The sequence below is a fragment of the Betta splendens genome, chromosome 4, assembly GCF_900634795.4.
Source record: "Betta splendens chromosome 4, fBetSpl5.4, whole genome shotgun sequence".
NCBI lineage: Eukaryota > Metazoa > Chordata > Actinopteri > Anabantiformes > Osphronemidae > Betta > Betta splendens.
Window position 1 is genome coordinate 2,984,818 of NC_040884.2, and position 19,250 is coordinate 3,004,067.

The following is a 19,250-nucleotide window of genomic DNA, read 5'->3' on the forward strand; positions in this document are numbered from 1 at the left end:
TATGTAGGATTGTGTAAACCAATGCAGCCACATGTAGGGCGACGTTTGAACCTCTTCAGATGTGGCCGGTCTTTTTCTTTTTTTACTATTTCCATCCAGTTTCATCACTTTACTGCAGTTGTGTCCGTGCAGGTCAGTTCAGGTCAGAAGAAGGTCTCTCTTTAGTGGTAGCGTTTGACTAGGACATGTCATTGCGTTTGCAAGGGGATTTTTTTGGACTGGGAGAGTGAGAGGTGGAATAGGAAGAGAGAGGGAGATCAGAAGAATAATTTATACAGAAAAAACTGGCTGGTGGGGGTGATGGTTCTAGAGAATAGGTAGATTCATAGATATGCTGCGTACAAGCACTGTTCAGATGCTTTAATAGAAACAGAACACAGAGGCTTTTAGCCAGATTGGTGCATGGCTGGCTATGTTGGAGGGTGATGGGTAGCTCCCATCAGAGGCCTGCTGATGTCAGGTCAGTACATCTGGAGCTCACCTTGTGCCGACTCCTGTGCTGCGGCTGTCGCTGTCTAAGGTGCTGAACCTATAGTGACTCTGATCCTGACAATGAGAAGCTTCACTGCGCTCACCAAACCCAAGCAGTTCTTCTTTATGTAATGCTTGTTTGTCTTCATCCAAATGTGTTTCACATTCATTTATTTAATCTAATTTGTTTTAGTCAAACTTGATGTTTACAGAAAGAAAAACTGTCTCTAGAGTTGATGAGTGTCCTAACGCTTCTGAACAATGTTTTCTTCCTCGTGTTGATTTTGGCTCAGTTGCCTTCACAACGTTTTTTTTCCACTCGGCCTTATCATTCCAACTTAAACACATGTTTTAGGGCCATTGCTCACAGTCCTTCTTTTACCTTGTGTCTGGATGCTTTTTAATGCATGATGCGTAAATGAGATTCCTTTGTTCATGTTGACTAAAGACTCATATTCATGACAGTGAAAACTGTCTTTAGAATATTCTGCCAATGTTAAGAGGACATTATGAAAATGTGACAGCAACCCACAGCAGAGGGGAAGCTGGAAGTCTCTCTGCTGGATCTCATTTTGAGTGGCATCTGCTGGCTTTCCGGCGAGAGCTCGGCCGTCCCACGCAGGCGGTAATTTCTGCAATAAATGCAAGGGCTTCATCTCTCACTGGGCTTTGTGAAGTTCAAGAGGTCCCGATAATTTTCCCTTTCTTTGCAGAGACTTGTAGCCCATAAGCACTCGCACCAGCGCCGGGATGGGAGAGCGCAGCGATGCCTCGAGCAGACGTCTGTACTCTGGAGAACGGTGCACAGCTGTTAATTACTAATGAAGGACACGTGGGGATTCCAGACTCAAGGTCGATCAAATGAGAGAAAGGAACACAAACAGGACAAAATGAAGTCCTGGTGGATGTATTAGCATGCAATTAAACCAGACATAATGAAGGTAATAGTATTGATTTAATTAAGATAAAGTTAAATGACACAGGGCCTGTGAACAGTAGCGCCGTGTAAGGACACATTCTTAAAAAATAACTTTTATTAACCTTGCTCAAACTGAAACTAATTCACTTAACGCAAGGAAACGGTTATGTTTGAAAGCCTTAGTCTTTAATGCTGTTTAGTCATGTGGTTTATATGGAGCCTGTCATGAGCAGTGTGACACCAAGCACAGTTTGCTGTGAATCTATGCGTTTAAACTAGTTTAAGGCCATCGTCTGTTTTGGCAAACGTGCAAACTAACATTTGTTATGTGGAGACAATTAAATTATAATTTACTACACAGCATATCCAGTTCTTCAAAACGATACGTTCACTAGAGTGATGTTTCAGAGTGGAGAGGACGGGGAACACGGAATCATACTGATAGTGATAAATTCATATATATTCATATTTCACCTTTTGACAGGAGCTCAATGTGTCTTGTAATTTCTCCTCTATATACATCACAGTGTTGCCTTTCTGAGCTGTGGTGCTTGAGGGGATCAGACAGACTCCATGTCAGGAATTACTGAGGAACAGACAGATACCTGTGCGATCTCTTATGACCTCACCTGGACAGGCTGTAACCTAATACATGCTCACTAATAAACACCACAGATCAATTCTAATAGATTTCTTGAAGTGTGTGAGTAAATAATAAAGGAATAACAGGCTTTACTCCTCATGCCTGTCTGAGGTCTTCGTGTGACCACTGTTCTTTTGCTAGTTTTCTAAGTAAAACTTTTTCTAGCACTGCTGGAGAAAACTGGGCGCACAGAAAACACATAAAGCTTCAGTGATTTTCTAAAGGCCTAAGTCATGTCTCCTCTCGCTGACTGAGGCGTCTCCCATTTCAAGTTTCCTGCTGCAGGCTTTGCTTTCAGGTCACCTTAAATTAATTTCCCACTGCCTTGTTTTTATTAGTTTTCTATGTGCAGTAGAATTGCATAATTTGATTCAAATTCTTTCATACACCCCAAGGGAGTGAAAAAGCGCAGCCTCATTAGAGTGACAGATAAACCGCAAATGCTAGGGCAGTTGATAAAGGGCTTGCAGAGAGAAATTTAATTATCTACAAAAAATGGGAAAAACAACAACTGCACTCCCAGGAAAGCCATCACAATGGCCTGACTTCCTGAACAGCACTGTGCCATCACACTGGCAGCGCGAGGCAGAGCGGCGGCAAAGCATTACTAAAACTGCACAATTAGATTTTCCTTATGCCAACTTGGTAAAGCCACAGCGCGACTCTGTGAAGCAGAGTGGTGCAAGGCTGAGTTGCTAATGAGGGATGATGGAAAAGGCAATCTGAGGGGGGTTGTCCGCTGTCTGTTTGATTTGCACTCATTACTGTGCGACAGTTGTTGACATCAGATGGGATGATCTGGAATCTGCCTGTTCGCGGCGCCGTTGTCAAGGTGCTTCCCGGCACACGTTGGCAAAGTGAGGCCCGACTGGTGGGACAGACATCATGTGGCTGCATCTTCCCAAAAACCTGGTCATTAAACTCAATTTACTTCTGCTCGCTGTTCATGCGAGTCTTCTATGTTTAATAGATGAACCAGTGGCAGATCTGAACCTTCGAACCTTTTAGGAAGCAGTCTCGTTTTGTCCTTCAGGAAAAATCATAACATAGAATTTGAATGAAAAAAGAAACAAATATTTATATCAGTCTTTTGAATACGAATGCTCACGTGCCGCCGGCTGAAATGCTGGTTTTGTGCCTCATGAAGACGCCCATGAAAGCCTGTGAAAAGCCAGTGGTGGCGCTGAGTGTTTCACTGCAATTACAACGACTAAAACAGCGATATATTGAGAATTTGATGACAGAATGTACGTGGTGTCATCAGAGGTGTGAGGCATTTTAAAGACGTGACGCATCCTCACAGGCCACAGCTGATGATGAATGAGTGACAGCACATTTGCATACACACAAGCTTGTTGTACCTAAGAATATGCATGAAAGTGTGAGTTCATCCACTGCTTCTGCAAAGAGACGTCTTCCATAAGACTGTTCAAACAGTTGTAGTCACGTTGCCAGACGTGTGATGAAGGAGAATAATAGTAGAAGCATGGATGTACAGTTACAGTAGCAGCACGTTGGAGTCTGGGCCTGTGCAAACAGGAGACAAAAAGCCAAAGAAGCAGAAGTCAATATTTACTTTAGATCTGGCAAATATTTAAAATATAAGAAAATGAGGTGTGGGATTTATGCCAAGAGCTCTGACCCTGGGTTGTAACAGGTTGTGTACTTGGAGACATTGTTAAGATGTAGCCATGGTTCTATTAATAGTCCATCTAAAGAGTCATGTATAGGTTTCGTGTTTAATAAAGTAGATATCACCCGGACGTGCGCTTTTAAACGCGCTGTTACTGTGAGCAGTTGTGGGATCATTAGCGACTTTGTGGATTTTACCTCTGACTAAGCTGCAGCTTTTCAGGCCCAACCACTCCCTTATTTATACCGCGGCCTCGCGTTGCAGCTCATTCCGTCGCCCTGTGGACTGGTTCTCATTTTGCTGCAGCCTTGTGAACTCTCAGAAATCACTCCGGTGAGTAAACGATCAGCACAGCTTCAGCGGCGAGAGGCAATTACACGTGTATGGAGACATCCAGGCCATCAACACGGCACCAGCAGCAGTAATGTTATGAATATGGACAGACCTATTGCACATTTGAAGCAACTAATCTGTTTCCTTTAGACCTGGAGCGATAATCACTCACTTTAAACACAACAGAATAATGTCAGCAATCATCCTCATCCTCAGAAATGTTGAATGCGCAGGACTTCCACGACGGCTCTGGCTTCACTTTCAGCCTCCACTTTCACAGCTTTTCTTTTTTCCCTACTTGGGGATGATGTGGAGATTATGTGAAAGCTGTCAGATGGAATCAGGTTAGTCACCAGTGAGCGCGCCGTTCGGAGCAGTGGCCGCGTCGCCTGCACTGCACCACCGCAGCAGATCCCCCGATCACGCTGGATCACAACATAAAGCACAGCGGGTCAGCTGAGCGACGGCATGTGGATGTATGGACCTGGAGGACGTCTCACTTACAGTACGGCATCATCAGCGTAAAGAAGGACGCAGCGCAGCACATACCGCACTATGACCCTACTGAAAGACTGAAGACTGGAGTAAAAGCGGCTCTAAATGGAGCTCATGCTGTGAGTGAAAGGTGTGAAGTAGCAGCGTGTCTTCTGAGCCGCCGCTGAACAGGTGGGAAGCAAATGAAGCGTTCTTGCTCTTTACATTCCGCGTAAAATCTGAGGCCTGACCAGCGAAGCGTTGAGCGTCCGTCGAAAACCCACTTCATTAATCTGATGAAACAATATTGATAATGTGGAGGGCAGAGCGGCGCAGTCGGCCCGTCACGCCACGCAGGCACTGCTTCGCAATTAAAGTCTTATACCGTGGTGCTGAGTCAACAGTCATGACTGGAGCCATCCATCCAGTAATAAGCCCCGGGTGCATAACAAATGAGTCCACATTAAAGGGAGAATGTTGGGTTCGACACACGGAGGAGTGTCTCGCTGTTTCTCAGGACTAATTGCGTCTCATTAGTATGAGGATCTTGACATAATGTGTTTGATGCAGCGCGGTGTGGACGAGCGCTTTACATGTGGAAGCTTTTGTTTTTTATTCTAAACACGTTTGAGCAGCGTGTGATTTGATTCATGGGAAAAATTCAAACCTTTTGCATTTGAAGAGGAAAAATGCTGATGTTGAGTCGCTTCAAAACATAGTTGGGCTGTTTTACAGTGTCGTTGACCTTCTCTCCACTTCACCCAACATCTGGAGTCAAGCTGGCGACGGAGCAGCATCTGTACGTCAGAAGGACGAGGTCCGGCGCCGTTAGCAGATTCCTGAATCCACCCACTCCAGCCTCATGTTCTGCAGCTGAGGCCGACCTTCGACCTCCCTGTGGAGATTCTTGTGCTCGTTCGTTCTCTTGCTGTGAGGATCAACACAACGTCAGGACCAAAATACTTTCGCACTTCACACACGCTGTAGCTGAGGTTTGCATGCTTTTGAAAATATGTTTAAAGGAAATCAAATGTGACAGCAGCAGAGTCAAAGGAGCGGATGCACCAGAAGGAGAAAGACAAACCAATCAGAGGAGGGATCTTTATACCGGACGAGCAACGTCCTCTCACAGGGAAAGGCTCGATTTACAGCAGAGGTTCAAGTCTTTGGTTCACTGTTAGCATGTGAAGCCAGACTTTGTCCCAAGGTCACTGCTTTGTGCTTCCTTAGTTATGAGTTCAACCTTTTCCCAGAATGATGATCCTCTGCAGCTAAACCACAAACACGACTCAATTTGTCACTGTAGCTAATTGAATCACACTCTCATCTAGTGAAGAAGCACTGAAGGTTGACTTTGACTCCAGGCTCCAGACTCTGGAGGAACCTGTTACCCATCTGTTCACTCAGACCAGGTTTCCATCTACCTGTGCAGTGCGACTGTGCAAACCCGGTCGATCGCTCCACGTTAATGCTGCTCTGACTCGTGCAGCCAGTGTTTAAACACTGGAAGGCAGCTACCACATTACTGTGATGCTGCACCCGCAGTGGAACATTAAAATGCATAAACACTGTGTATCTTCCTCCACACTGGAAGCCATGAGAATCTTTGTAGTTCATAAACATGAATAATTCTGAATAAATATGTATTTTGCCCGGTAGCACGCATCCTGGGTATCTATTAATTTGACACTGCTGATTGGCTCGTTTCTGACCTTTGCTAACCTCATGTGTGTTCTATGGCAAATAATTAAACTATGACAAAACGCAAACACGAGGTCACCTCCCACAAGGACCAGGAATTAGTCAAGAATTCAATTAAAGGAAATGAAGTCGATTTTCTGCTGCAACAGAGAATCTAGAACCATATGAAGTGATATTATTGGAGCTGTTTGCAGCCCTGTGTTCTGTAAATAACCCTCCACAGCATCATATCGCCCTTATTTTGCCTTGTTTAGCGCTATCTGATAAAGCTCAAGGCAGCGTTAATAATCCTGTGTGAATAAAATATTTACCAGTTGTAATCTTGTACCGTAGATTATTCTGATAGCATCTCACAGTCTTTATCGCGCCCCGTTCTACCACTGGCATTAAATCTTGCTTTTGCGATCCGACGCGCACACAAATACACTTAAAGAAGTCGACGAGTCGGGCGAAGAAAGAATGTGGCAAAGTTCTATCTAAGTGCGCTGCTGATGAGCTTGACATGAATAAATGAACAGGTTTGAAGCGAGCTTCATTTTGGTCTCGGAGTTCTTCCACAACATCAATTTAACAGGCCCCAGTTGCAGCTTCAAACAGGGTCATGGCTAATTACTATTCACTTTGACTAGAACTAAATAATAAATAAGCTTTACTCTTATATAACCAGCAGTGGGGGAGGTGTGTGTGTGTGTGTGGGTGGGGGGGGTGGGGGGGGGGGTGTATACCAGCAACCCAAAGCATCCTGCTGCACGCTAACGTGACATTACACATCCAAATATCCTAAAAAATACTTTTTCATTACCACAATGCAAAATAAAGGAGAAAATAACGTGTCCTCAGCCTGAGATGCAATTTCCATTTCAAGTAAAAGCTGTTGACCTGCCTGATGAACTCCACTGCTTGAAGTTTTGCACTTAGTAACGCGATACACAAATTAGTGTGTCTGTTTTTCTCCAGCTCACCTTGAACACACACACACACACACACACACACACACACACACACACACACACACACACACACACACACACACACACACGCCACTCTCAGAGGGGTAATTGCAGCAATCTGACCACCCACAGCACACGACGTACAGGCAGAATACCAATACGTGCCTTTATTTGCAGGACTAATTATGAGAAGTTTAGTCTGCTGCGGCACAACATTTGCATTTTGCGCTGCATAATCAGCTTTCCTTCTGAAACGCGATGGCTTGAATCCACGAATTTTCTCTTTTTCTAGTTTCATTAAGGCAACATTCACTTTCATTTTGCACACGGAGCTGCTGTAGCTAATTAGGGACTTGATGTCATATCTGCTCTTCATGCGAACACGGCCCTCCGTTGGTTTTACACAGAAACGGGAGTATTTGGGTGATAACGAGTTGCAGGGTCCAACTACGAAGCAACAGCTGGTTTAGCACCATTCAGCCACCAGAGCCAACACGAGACACGGTGACCTCGTTTTACATACAATCCTGTGTTTTGCAAAGACCTTTGGCCGTTCAGGCAAAGCTGGGCTGAGCTTGTCTCCTCTTTATCTCATGCTGTTTTTCATTGTCCTTGGATTTAAGGACTAATATGACAATAAAGGCGCTTCTATTTACAGTGAACTGATTTGGTGTATGTTAATTTAAGCACAAGGAAAGAACCATCAACCCAGATGCGTAATCCCTGCATTAGTCATGCAGGCGACAGCAGAACGAACGCAGCACTGTTTGTTCTGAGCTGCGACAAAACCCAAAGCACCTTGAAATGTTTTTCCTCTGAGACGCATCTGACGCAGGTTTTGGTCTGCCCCTCTCAGAGCGCAGCTGTCACTCATGGCTGGTGCTAGATGTGACTACTGCCTCATTCCTCCTGTGTCTGAATAAAGCAGAGCTGAGGCATCACTGTGCTAACTGTGGCTTCAGTCACTCCTCTGTCCCCCGGTTTCTTAAATGCTGGGATTATGAGTGTAAAACAGCACATTTTTTACGTGGTGTTGCTCTAAAAGCACATGAACGCGAGCTTTTGGTTGTAACAATGGAAACCATATATCCAGTACGTGTCCTCGCTGATGGCTTCCTCACGCGCCCTCCTCCTCTGCAGACGACAGAGCACAAACCAGCCCAGGCATCTGCAGAGCTGATCTCTGCAGCGAGAGGCTGAGATGGCATCTAGAGATGGTATCTGCGGTCACCTTGGACAGATGGCGCTGTGCTGATCTGTGTCACTCTGTACCTGTGGTGAAACAACACAACCACGCACACGCTCCCACACAGGCTCCTGCAGCTGCAGCGCTCGGCGCCCGAGGCCGTCAACATACTGTAAATTACAGGAGTCACCTCAACACAACAAACAAACCCTGTCTCATTTGTCTTTAATGTCCCCTGGCCTCACACACACACACACACACACACACACACACACACACACACACACACACACACACACACACACACACACACACACACACACTATGACTCATCGCTGCTTTGCCATGAGGCTCACAAATTTAATGTGACAAGAACGCGAGTGCACATCCATGTTTGCACCTGTAGCTCGGTGACACATCAAACTCACACAGAGCGTTCGACCTGTACTGATACTGAAGAGAGCAGTGGTTCATCACACGCGGCAGCGTTCTGGACCAAATACACCTTTTATCTACAGGTATTATAGTCACTATGGCGTCTGTGGCGCTGGTCGTTCCCGTTCCCATGACAACGGGTGGTGGGTTCTCCGGGTTCTGGACGGAGCAGCTGCTGGGTCGCCTCCTTCATGACTCCTCTTGTTCATGGACACCTGAGCCTCATTTGATGGCGTTCTTCATGTGTTTGCTCCTGGACAGGCCATCGGAGAGGAACACGACCAGCTGCTGCTCTAAACATGGCAATCACCCGGCTCTTTCCCTCCGAGTCGCCTTTGTTTCCGAGGAATAAACCTGCAAGTTACATTTCAGAACCGCCGGAGCCATTTCATGACACACTTGCGACCTGTATTTAGAGACTTGACGTTTTCACTTTGGATGTTACGCAGATTTTAAATATCAAACCTGCTTTGTTGAACCTTCAAGCGCTACTTTCAGTTTGTTCCTGATTTCAAAAGGAGCCGTATTTATTTCACCCGTTCCCTCCAGAAATTCAAAAAAGAAAAAAAGAACCTCTCAGCTACAGTATTTAGTTAAAAACAGCTTGAGTCTGTTTCTCCGGGCTTTTACTCTTTGCCTCTGGTTCCGTCTAAAGGAAAGCTGGGTCCAACCGGGTCATGATGGACAAGAGGAACGGCACTGCACTGCAGGACCACTGAGAGGAAGAGAATTTCTTGCCATGAAAAACATGAAAGGCTTCTATATTTCTCCAACAGAGGAATGAAAGTGCAAACAGTCAATGCTACGATGTGATTATGCTACAAGATTTATTAATGAAACATAGCTGCAAGAAGGCGGGTGGGAAGGACGTCTGCCCTATGTTTGAATGTATAGCAGAGTTTCTTGGGCAGGTGTCTGCAGGAAAACCAATTTGTACGAGGTCAGAGATAATGTAGATGGTGGATTTGTTTATGAATAAACAAACACATTTGTCTGAAATCAGCATTAGGTTTAAACCAGGCCTCGGACATCTGAGGCTGTAATCACAACCACGAGAAATGATTATCAGGCTCCCAACTTCACCCAGAACACGTTTGAGTGGCAGCTTAGTTGTACAGAAGCACAACAACGCGCACATCGACGCTCGGGGAGGTCGACGCAACGCACAATCCGCTTTTCTCCGGCGAATAATGGGTTCAGCTAAACTACTATGCAAAACATCAATTCTGCAAGGACTCGTGAGTCATTTGGAGAATAACAACTTGAGGAGACCAGGAGGAAATGAGAGAAGACGCCCATGTCGTCTGCTTCACGCCTGAGTAAACACAAGCGGGAGACGAGATGAAATATGGCGTCCACATTTATTAATGGGACTTTGGAACAACTGTCGGCACATGGAAAATCAGCTTTCACCTTAACTCTCTGACCTTCGCCACCGCACACAATCAACGCGCGAGCTGCAGCCGTCACAGGAAGTGATGTCACCTTCCTACCTTCAGAACGCGAGGCTCTAAATGATGCCTCAAGTTTCTAAGCTGTGCAGCGTCCCACAATGTGATTTGATGGGAAAACACGGAAAACATGGCTCTATTTTGGTAATGGGGTGAAGCGCCCGCAGCAATGTCACGACGACAGCTTGTTTGCCGCATATGTGTCCTCGTTCATCACCGCACGCGCTGAATATGTGATTCTCCTGCATCAATGCAGGTTCACTGTGCACATGGAGGAGAAGGATGTTGTCTAGGAAGCCAGTTTGTGTGTGTGTGTGTGTGTGTGCGTGTGTGTGTGTGTGTGTGTGTGTGCGTGCGTGCATGCGTGCGTGTGTGTGTGTGTGTGTGGGTGGGGGGGGGTATAATTATCTGCTCCAGCGCATTAGCCTTTAGAAAGTGACACATGCAGGGAGGAGCGTAATGTGAAAGACTGAGGTGGAAGGAAGAGCAGTGGGCGGAAGACGGAGAGACTGAGGAGAAGTCCATCGAAGCTACTGATATTTCATTTCAAACCAAACCACATTACTGTGCATGAAACACTTCGCCAGCGGAGAGACTGCACCATAACTTTATTATGGCATTCAAGGACGTGAGCTCGTAGGAATTCCTTGCTCACACGACTGGAGGATGGACGTGATGCTCTGCTGCTCATATCCATTTTTACGGACTGTCTTGCAGTTCTTCCTACGGGAAAGGTCATTGAGAGTGAAGCCAACAAAGCCTAATGCTCCCCTCCAGACCCTGAACGCAGCATTAGGCTGAACTGAATGTTAACTACGCAGCCAGAATGCTTTTTCCTCTGACCCAGTGAGAGCGCAGCCGTTTGACCAGTCGTAATAGTTGCTCTCTGCTTCGAGCAAACAAAGGAGGCAAATCAATAGAAACACACAAAAAAACGGATGCAAAATTGCTTTTTAATTCGTGTCCAAGCAGGCGGCGTCGATCACAGCAGCTGCTGATGGGCGTCCAGCGACAACAGTGACGTCAGGTTCTAATGAACCGTCCAATCACAGCCACACGTGACTCAACGAGGCCGCGTACGCGTACGCGGAGCCGTTACGGAGCCAGCCTGGAAGGCAGTCGCAGCCTGGAGCTAAAGATAGCGCCATTCTGCACAGATGAAATGAGGTTTGGAGGAAAAAGGAATGAGTGGAAATCCAAATGGCCTGGAGATAAAGCTGTGTGTGTGTGTTGTTCACCCAAATGGCAGAAATGAGGCCGGGGAGAAGAAAAGGACGGAGAAAACAGTGACGCGGCGCCGCTACCTGCACTGCAGCCGCTTATATTTATCACTAATGAGATAAATAATGCAGCCATTTGTCCACAGCTTAGCCCCGGAGAAGCACATCAGTTGAGAGAAATGAGAATTCTTCTGTGGAACGGCAAAAACAACACTGGGCCCTGGACGGACACAAAGGAGGAGCTCAGCTCCAGACGCAGCCAGATGCGCCTCAATCATCCCAGCAGCTGTCGCTCATCGCGACTGTGGCATGTGATCGAATCAATATCAAACAGAGACAAATATGGAGGCCCATCCATCAGCGGGGACTCCGGGGCTTTAACCAGAGTTCCAGTTAAGGCTTGTTTTCCTCCAGTGCCGCCACGGGAGCAATACTTCCAGAAAATTTGAGCAGACACGCAAAGATGCTGACAGATGTCAGATGGAATTGTGGGTAGGGATGCATTTTTCTTGGTGGAGTTCCGAGCGCAGGAGGCAGGAGAGCAGCCAATACACAGGTAATTAAAGTCGGCTCCTAATTTCCCCCGAATGAACGTGAATGTGGGTAGAAGTTTGTTGTTGCGAGCACGTGTTGCTGCTGCGATAACAATAAGCAGCTCATGCAGAATGAGCGAGCGCGGCCGAGCCCCCGTGACCTTTCAGAGGCAGCCGCTCCCAATTTGCTGGCAGACACCAGGTCTGGAAAACACAATTAGCTGCCGAGGCTCCGGCCGCGGACAGACCTGGTTCTGCTCACACACACACACACACACACACACACACACACACACACACACACACACACACACACACACACACACACACACACACACACAGACCCGGCGCCTCCACAGCCCAGGTCCCCTCTGTTTATCTGTGCCCCGCTCACCTGCAGCAGGCGCTGCTCATGCATGTCATTACGCTCCGCCTGTGGTTCCGTGGCCCACGGGGGAGGGGCCGTGCGGTGTGTGCGTGCACAGGAAGAACATCCATTTTTAAAAGGCGACCCTGAGCACGCTGCTGTCCTGTTCCCTTTCCTGCAGATTAGCCAAGGATGTGGAGGATTATCAGGGCCGGGGGCCGCGGCTACACAAACGCGTGGTGGGGCTTTTTTCCTTTGGAACATTTTGATGAGCGTGCGGAGCAGGGGACATGCGTGCCTGCAGCAAAACCTTCGGCCACGGACTCAGAGCTGGAAAAACATGTGGTGACTCACAAATGAAGGACTGGACTGTGAAGTGCCAGAGCCGCAGTGTGTCCGCGGTTCAAAGCAGGGGATGTTACTGTAACTGTGATTCACTAACAGATCATTGCTCGCCATAGTTTATTATCCACTACTGATGAACTAGATGACAGATTGAATGAATTGAAGGTGATGGGCTCAATAAGACTAAGACGGTGTCACGTGCAGTCGTGGACCAATCAGGATTTTAGCAGCATTTACACATTAAAACAACTTATTGAACCCCAGTATATTTAAACATGTATGAACGGGATGTTGGATTTTAGGCCATCATTTCCATTGGATGTAGTGGAGAGGAATCTGTAGCTCCCAGCGAGCAGCGGCTCCTTGCTGTTCCTCTGCTGGCCACTAGTGGGCGCACTGTGTGGAGAGTCCTGCAGCTTGTGGCAGATACAGTGGGACTTTAGCTGCCCTGTTCACCTCCTTGGGGATGTTTTAGAAAGTAGAATCATAAGTTATGAACTCCCTGTAGTTAAAGAGTGTTTGTTGCTGACTTTCCCCTCATGATTTACTGCCCCCTACCGATTTTGTAATAAATCCTCAAATCGCACAAACACGCAGACAATTAATAACATTTGTAGCAAACTGCACCGCAGCCAGACAACGTCCGGCCTTCACGTGGCATCGATGGCATAAATCGCCCCTTGGGTGAATGTGTGTTGGATCGCAGGCACACTGGAGGAAGCGGAGCCCATCCGTCGTGCGGCCGAGACGAGCGGAGCTGCTGCATTTTCCTCCTCTTCCAGATTCAGGCCTCTCAGTGATTTCAGTCAATGCGGATTTGATCAAACGCGTGATGCCGCCGCTGCTCCAATTAATCTTTGCCACCTTTTCCTGGTCGCCGCTTTCCGCCCACTCGCATCCACGAGGCCCTATGAGGCCAACCGACTGACAGCAACATAAGTCACAGGGCTGCATTAAAAACACATTAGGCCAGCGGAAGGAATTAAGGTTGCGCTTATCTGACGGAGAGTACCTGCTCCGGAATGAACTGAGGACCGGCGTCCTCATGCATCACTATCGCCTCTCTGACAATGTTTTGACTTATGGACTCTGCGAATGCACTCCCAAGCACTTTGAGTCGGGGAAATATGAATACATTGAATTTATGAGATCTCAAAGGATGGCTGCACTTTCTATTTCTCCACTTCTACAGAGGAAAAGAACAGAAATCCAGACGGGGCAGAGCCGGAGGGTGAGGCCTTGGGTCGGATACATCTCACCCTTGGTGCCTAATTGCAAACTCCCTGACAGAGTCGAGGGGTGATAGATAGATCTTATTTGCGTCATGGATGGATGAATAAATTGACTTGCTGGGTAAAATCAATCAGACACACACAAGGAGAAAAGAAACGACTTTGAAGGGATGCAAAATGCAACAAGGGGTCATAAAATAACCTAAATGGCCACAACGAAATGAAAAATGACAAAAAGATGATGAATGATCGAAAGAAACACAGTGAAACAAGTGAAAGTGAAGGAAAACTGCAAAAAACACGTGGAATGACTGTAGAAGGGCACAGATTTCATCAAAGAGACAAACAACAAGCACAAAACCAGCACCTGAGGACAGAGAGACGAGGCGTCAAGCATTCGTAGCTTCCACTTTGGGAGTTTGGCTCCTGTGAGGTTGTTACATAGTTCATCTCCGGCTGCGGGCCATTAAACGTTACAAACACTCTTAGCATTATTTACTGTACGCACAGCCCCCCCTCAGTTTGCAGCCCAGACGCCCCCAATGGAAGTAGCAAAGTCACATCCAGCAAACGCAGGAGGAGGAGGAGGGGGAGGAGGAGGAGGAGGAGGACGAGAAGGAGGAGGAGGAGGAGGAGGAGGAGCACGGCAGCAGGAGAGGGATTCAGAGCGTCACCTTGACGTCACGCGGCTTCGCAGCAGCCGCTGTGACGCTGCTGGAGAGCGACGGGACGTGTTCAGGGTGGACGAGCACATCTGCACACGGGCTTCAGTACACGTCCACCTCTGTTATTCATTAGTCACATAGAACAGATGAATAAATGGTTGCACTGAAACCAACATCTTATTTACCTGTAAAAAATGTTCATGGAAATTGAATTTCCAAATCACTTAACGAAAATATTTCCTCCTCCATGAAGCCTTTCTGAACTAATTTGAAGCTTGATGTATGTTTAATTATTGTCTTTATTCTACCAGGTGTTGCTTCCTGCTTCGTGTTGTGGTGCCTGTTGTTGGCAGACATGCTGCAGTTTGAAAGCTGCGGGGAGGAGAAGGAAAAATAACCAATTAGGACATTTATTGGGACGAGAATCACAACAAAGCTAAAATACAATTGTGAAGAAAACGATCCAAGAAAGCCCACCTGACAGCGGAGAACAGAGGCTCCAGCAGACTGCAGCGGACTCAAGGGCGGCCATCTGCCTCCGCTGCTGGAAGTGAAGCAGTGCTTTTCTTACAATCCAGAGAATGTGACCATTTAATAAAAGTGGGATACTACTGCAAATATACTTTACTTTGAGTGTGGCAGGCGCTGCTCCCCTGAAGCCGGGCATCGATTCCCAACCCAAACTGTAAGCTTTAATCATCCTGCTGCTGATTAGCCTCCTTGAATAAATAGTGCTGTCACATTTGGAGCAGATAAGCGCAGGACAGGTTACAGACTTCCTGCATCCATTAGGAGGTATTGACTTTGTCTCGGTGAGTGCCATAAGCTGTGATTGCAAATGACACGTAACATAGGCTGTGTTCTAAGATGTCAAGTGTAATTCTGCTGCGCGCTATTTATTCACCCAAACAAAAGGCTAATGAGGATATGATACACAAACATAGCAAACAGACCATATAATTAGGACACGACTTCATGCGGCCATAACCTGATCAGCGAGACAAAGCGAGGCTGTCGGTCCTGCCTGAACCAGCGCACACACATACTGTAATCCCACCAGCAAACAGGCGGCTCCATTACGGGACCGCTTCATTATCCTGCGTAAACGTTCCAACCTTGAGGGAAACTCTCCATCGGCAACATCTGTTGTCTGTGAGCCGAGGCTGAATTACAGTATGTGATCGCAGGGCCGCGTGCACCTCCACTCCCCCCGCGAGGATGGGAAACGGCCAGAACGCTTCTAAACGGGCCCAGCAGGCGCCGGAGACGCTTCCTCCCTCAGAATCACATTTATTCAGGGAATGACGACGCGTGATGGGGAATTAGCGCCGCGTTGCTCTGAATTATGTGTCTTTCCGATTTGACCTATCTCCCCCTCGCTCTCATTGCTCAACATTTCCATCTTCTCTAATCAGAGCTTTGGCTTGTACTGTACATGTTCACATATTCCTGCCATGACCCGTCAGTGTATTAACTGATTAGAATAGATTGATTTCCTGCCAGCAAATGTAGCCGCGGCAGGCTAAAACTTTGCCTATGATAAATGGGTTTTGGAGTTATCAGGCTGGATGAGTCGATGTGCCGATCAATGCCCAAACTCTACAAGGTCATTCCCGTTGAAGATAAAGCATTTGTTATGCAGATTCGTCCAAAGGGCCCACACAGCGAGCTCCATCTGATGGGTGAAGCTTATCACACGGAGGAACGCTGGAAACAGCACACACCAAAGTGCTCCTACCGAAGTTCTGTAATTATGACCTATTTGTACTATATCAGAGTATTTCCAGTAAATTGTAATTTGAACAGACATTGGTTCAAAGCCACATTAGGCGTTGGCTGCTAACTGTTAGCTGTTGTTAGCTTGGGTGTTTCAGCAGCTCATTTAATAAAACCTGCCGCTCTTGACGCTCATGACAAACATCCTGCACTGTGCAATCAGGAGGTGTGTGCTCTGAGGCCTGCAGTGGCATTTTATATAGGACATATATGATTATGATATTTATAACACGAGCACCAGCGTGATGAATTATGCATGCAAAAACAGAACTGCTGGTAATTTAAAGCCAGGATTAGCCTACTTCATATCAATCGTCTTACACTGCAATGGTATCAATGAGAAATAGGTGTTTTAATTCCAGATCACTCTGTTGGGTTTGACGTGGATTAATAGAGTACAAGAGATTATTTTCTATCAAAAGGATCTGTAACAGCAAGAAAAAAAAAACAACCAATAAAAACAGCACAGCCATAAAACAACCTGAACCTGAACAGCCTCTTGATTCGTCCTGGTTTGAATATATGGCACAGAAATGAGGTCAATATGTTTTATCAGCCGTGTCAGGAGGTAGGTCTGACCTCTGCAGAGAAGAAACCGCTGGGATGTTTGTTTTTTACCTGTAAAGAGAAAACAAGGGAGATAATGGGTACGTGGACGAGTCAGAGCCAAAAATAGGGAAGATTGATTTAGATACAAGAGATCGATCACTGGTTATTTCTCTGCAGAAGGTACATTGAGTAAATTAGAGCAGCCATTAGGACAAAACAGTGTCTCTGCCCCAGCATGCGCATGTCAGCATGGTGACCAGTGTAGAGCAGATGTTCAACAGCAGTCACCTCATCGCCTGCGGGAGTAGAGGTGAAAATGGTGGATCCAGCATCCGTCGTATCATACGCCATAATGAGAAACGTGCCGGTAAACAGTAAATATGAGCACGACGAAGGAAGGATCGATGTGACCAGTACGTTTGCCTCACGCGTTACACTCGTAGGAAGCATTACACACTCAGACGAGATGAAACATCCCGAGCAGCAGTGCAGCTGTCAGAGCTGCGTGGTCTGAGCCGCTCTTGAGAGCATCTTAATAAGGTTTGTATCCTAACTAGGTTTTTGCACTGGTCCACCTTCTGATGTGCAAAAAGAGCCCAGTGAGTTCATGCCAAAGTATCAGAGATCTGACCTTGGAGGGAGTTATGAAAGTAGAACAGTTTATCGCGCTGCTTTCCTGCTGCTTAGTGCAGCGCAAAAACCTTCTTTCACGTCCAAAAGCTCTGCCAAAAAACAAAACTCACCCCCAACTCGCTAAATTATTTCTGAGTTGATTTCACACAAGCCAAATTCTTCAAAGGCAGATGCCCAGGCAGCGCGCGCGTCGATGCCAGAGCAGAAACGAAGCCCATCGTTCAAAGAAGGAGCGGAGACAAAGAGCGCGGCAGAGAACAGAGCGCGATCACAGACTGAACGATAACGAGGGCGTCAAGATGGCGCACAGAAGGTGGGATCTCAGTGCACGCAGCTCCACCAGAGACCGTGCAGAAGAAAGACTGAAAGTAAACACGGTGGATGTGATGGGAACAAACCAGCTCCAGGTGTGTGAAGCTCACTGCAGCTTTTCAATCTGGATGTCAATATCACATATCAGTTCAAAGGGAAGCTCAGAGCCGTGATTCTACCAGTACCGCTGACTGGAATTAGCATTGGGAGAGATGAGGTTGACTGATCCTGGTGCCGAGCATCAGAACCAGAGGCTGTGGAATATGCCGCTGTGCAGCGCTGTGTCGGCTACGACGCGATGCAGAAGCAAAGTTTAAGCACTCTTTAGTTTCATGCCTTCACTGAGCTCTGGTTCCCGTCGCGGCAGCTTTAGCCTCGGCCGTCCTGCTCCTGCAGCTGTGGGTCACACCTGCACATCATCACGGAGGTAGGTGGATTCTTCCTGGCATTCTTCTCCTTGTTGCTCCGTTCAAGTCTCATACTGTACATGTGGACCGGGCCCTGATGCAACAATGCTAATCAGTTCCCGCACCCGACCTCATGGCTGGATGATGTCATGGCTGGATGATGTCATGGCTGGACGATGTCATGGCTGGATGATGTCATGGCTGGACGATGTCATGGCTGGACGATGTCATGGCTGGATGATGTCATGGCTGGATGATGTCATGGCTGGTTGATGTCATGGCTGGATGATGTCATGGCTGGATGATGTCATGGCCATGTGCTTGTTGTCGCCTCTTCCAGCTTCATGTAAATCACCCGTGCTTGATTGGAGATGCGCTGGAAGCTCTTCTTGGTGGGACATAAGCATAAGCATCTTCTTGTACACAGCTCCAGGCTCCAGATGTGCTAACACCTGGCTCCATTCACTTGGTTTTAAGGCTTTCGTCATACAGTTGAAGTCCGTCAGGGATTTAGAGCTCAGAACTGGGCCTTTGTGTCTTTGTGACAGCTCTGTCTTTGCTTTGCTTCCTCTTAAGGTCGTCTCTTTGTGTCGCTCACTAAATGCGGCGCTGCTTCACCTCCCTCTCTCCCTGAGCCTCTGCAGCTGCTCGTCATTCACAATCAGCCCCAGTTTATATATAGAGGTCAGTTCTCAGCTGTGTTTCTTGCCACATGCTTCCAAGTAGTTGTACAATGGTTCGTGATTTCTGGGCCTCGTCTGCCTCTGCCAGTGAGAGACCTGCTTTCCAAACTCAGACTCTTTGAATTTGTTTGCCTAATCTTGGGTCAAACCTTAAACTTCTCTGTTGAGTTTTTGGCCCAGTCGCAGTCTCACAGTTTGAATCTTTCCCCACCTTCAAATCTCATCAGGTGATTTCAGATTCACGCAGCAAATAGACAACATTTGTTCTTGTGAAAGACTCAGAGCAGTTTGAAAAACTCTGCTAACTTTAGTTCAGATTCTGGTCTTGTCTC

General features: G+C 47.0%; 1 long non-coding RNA gene across 1 annotated transcript; it reads right to left on the minus strand.

Annotated features, from left to right (window-relative positions):
* Positions 1–12,761: 12,761 nt before the first annotated feature.
* On the minus strand, positions 12,762–17,016 carry LOC114854818 (uncharacterized). The gene is made up of 2 exons (XR_008694614.1): positions 15,036–17,016; positions 12,762–14,930 (listed from the first exon to the last, which is right to left on the minus strand). It is a non-coding gene; the product is annotated as an uncharacterized LOC114854818 (long non-coding RNA).
* Between the last annotated feature and the right edge of the window lie 2,234 nt (positions 17,017–19,250).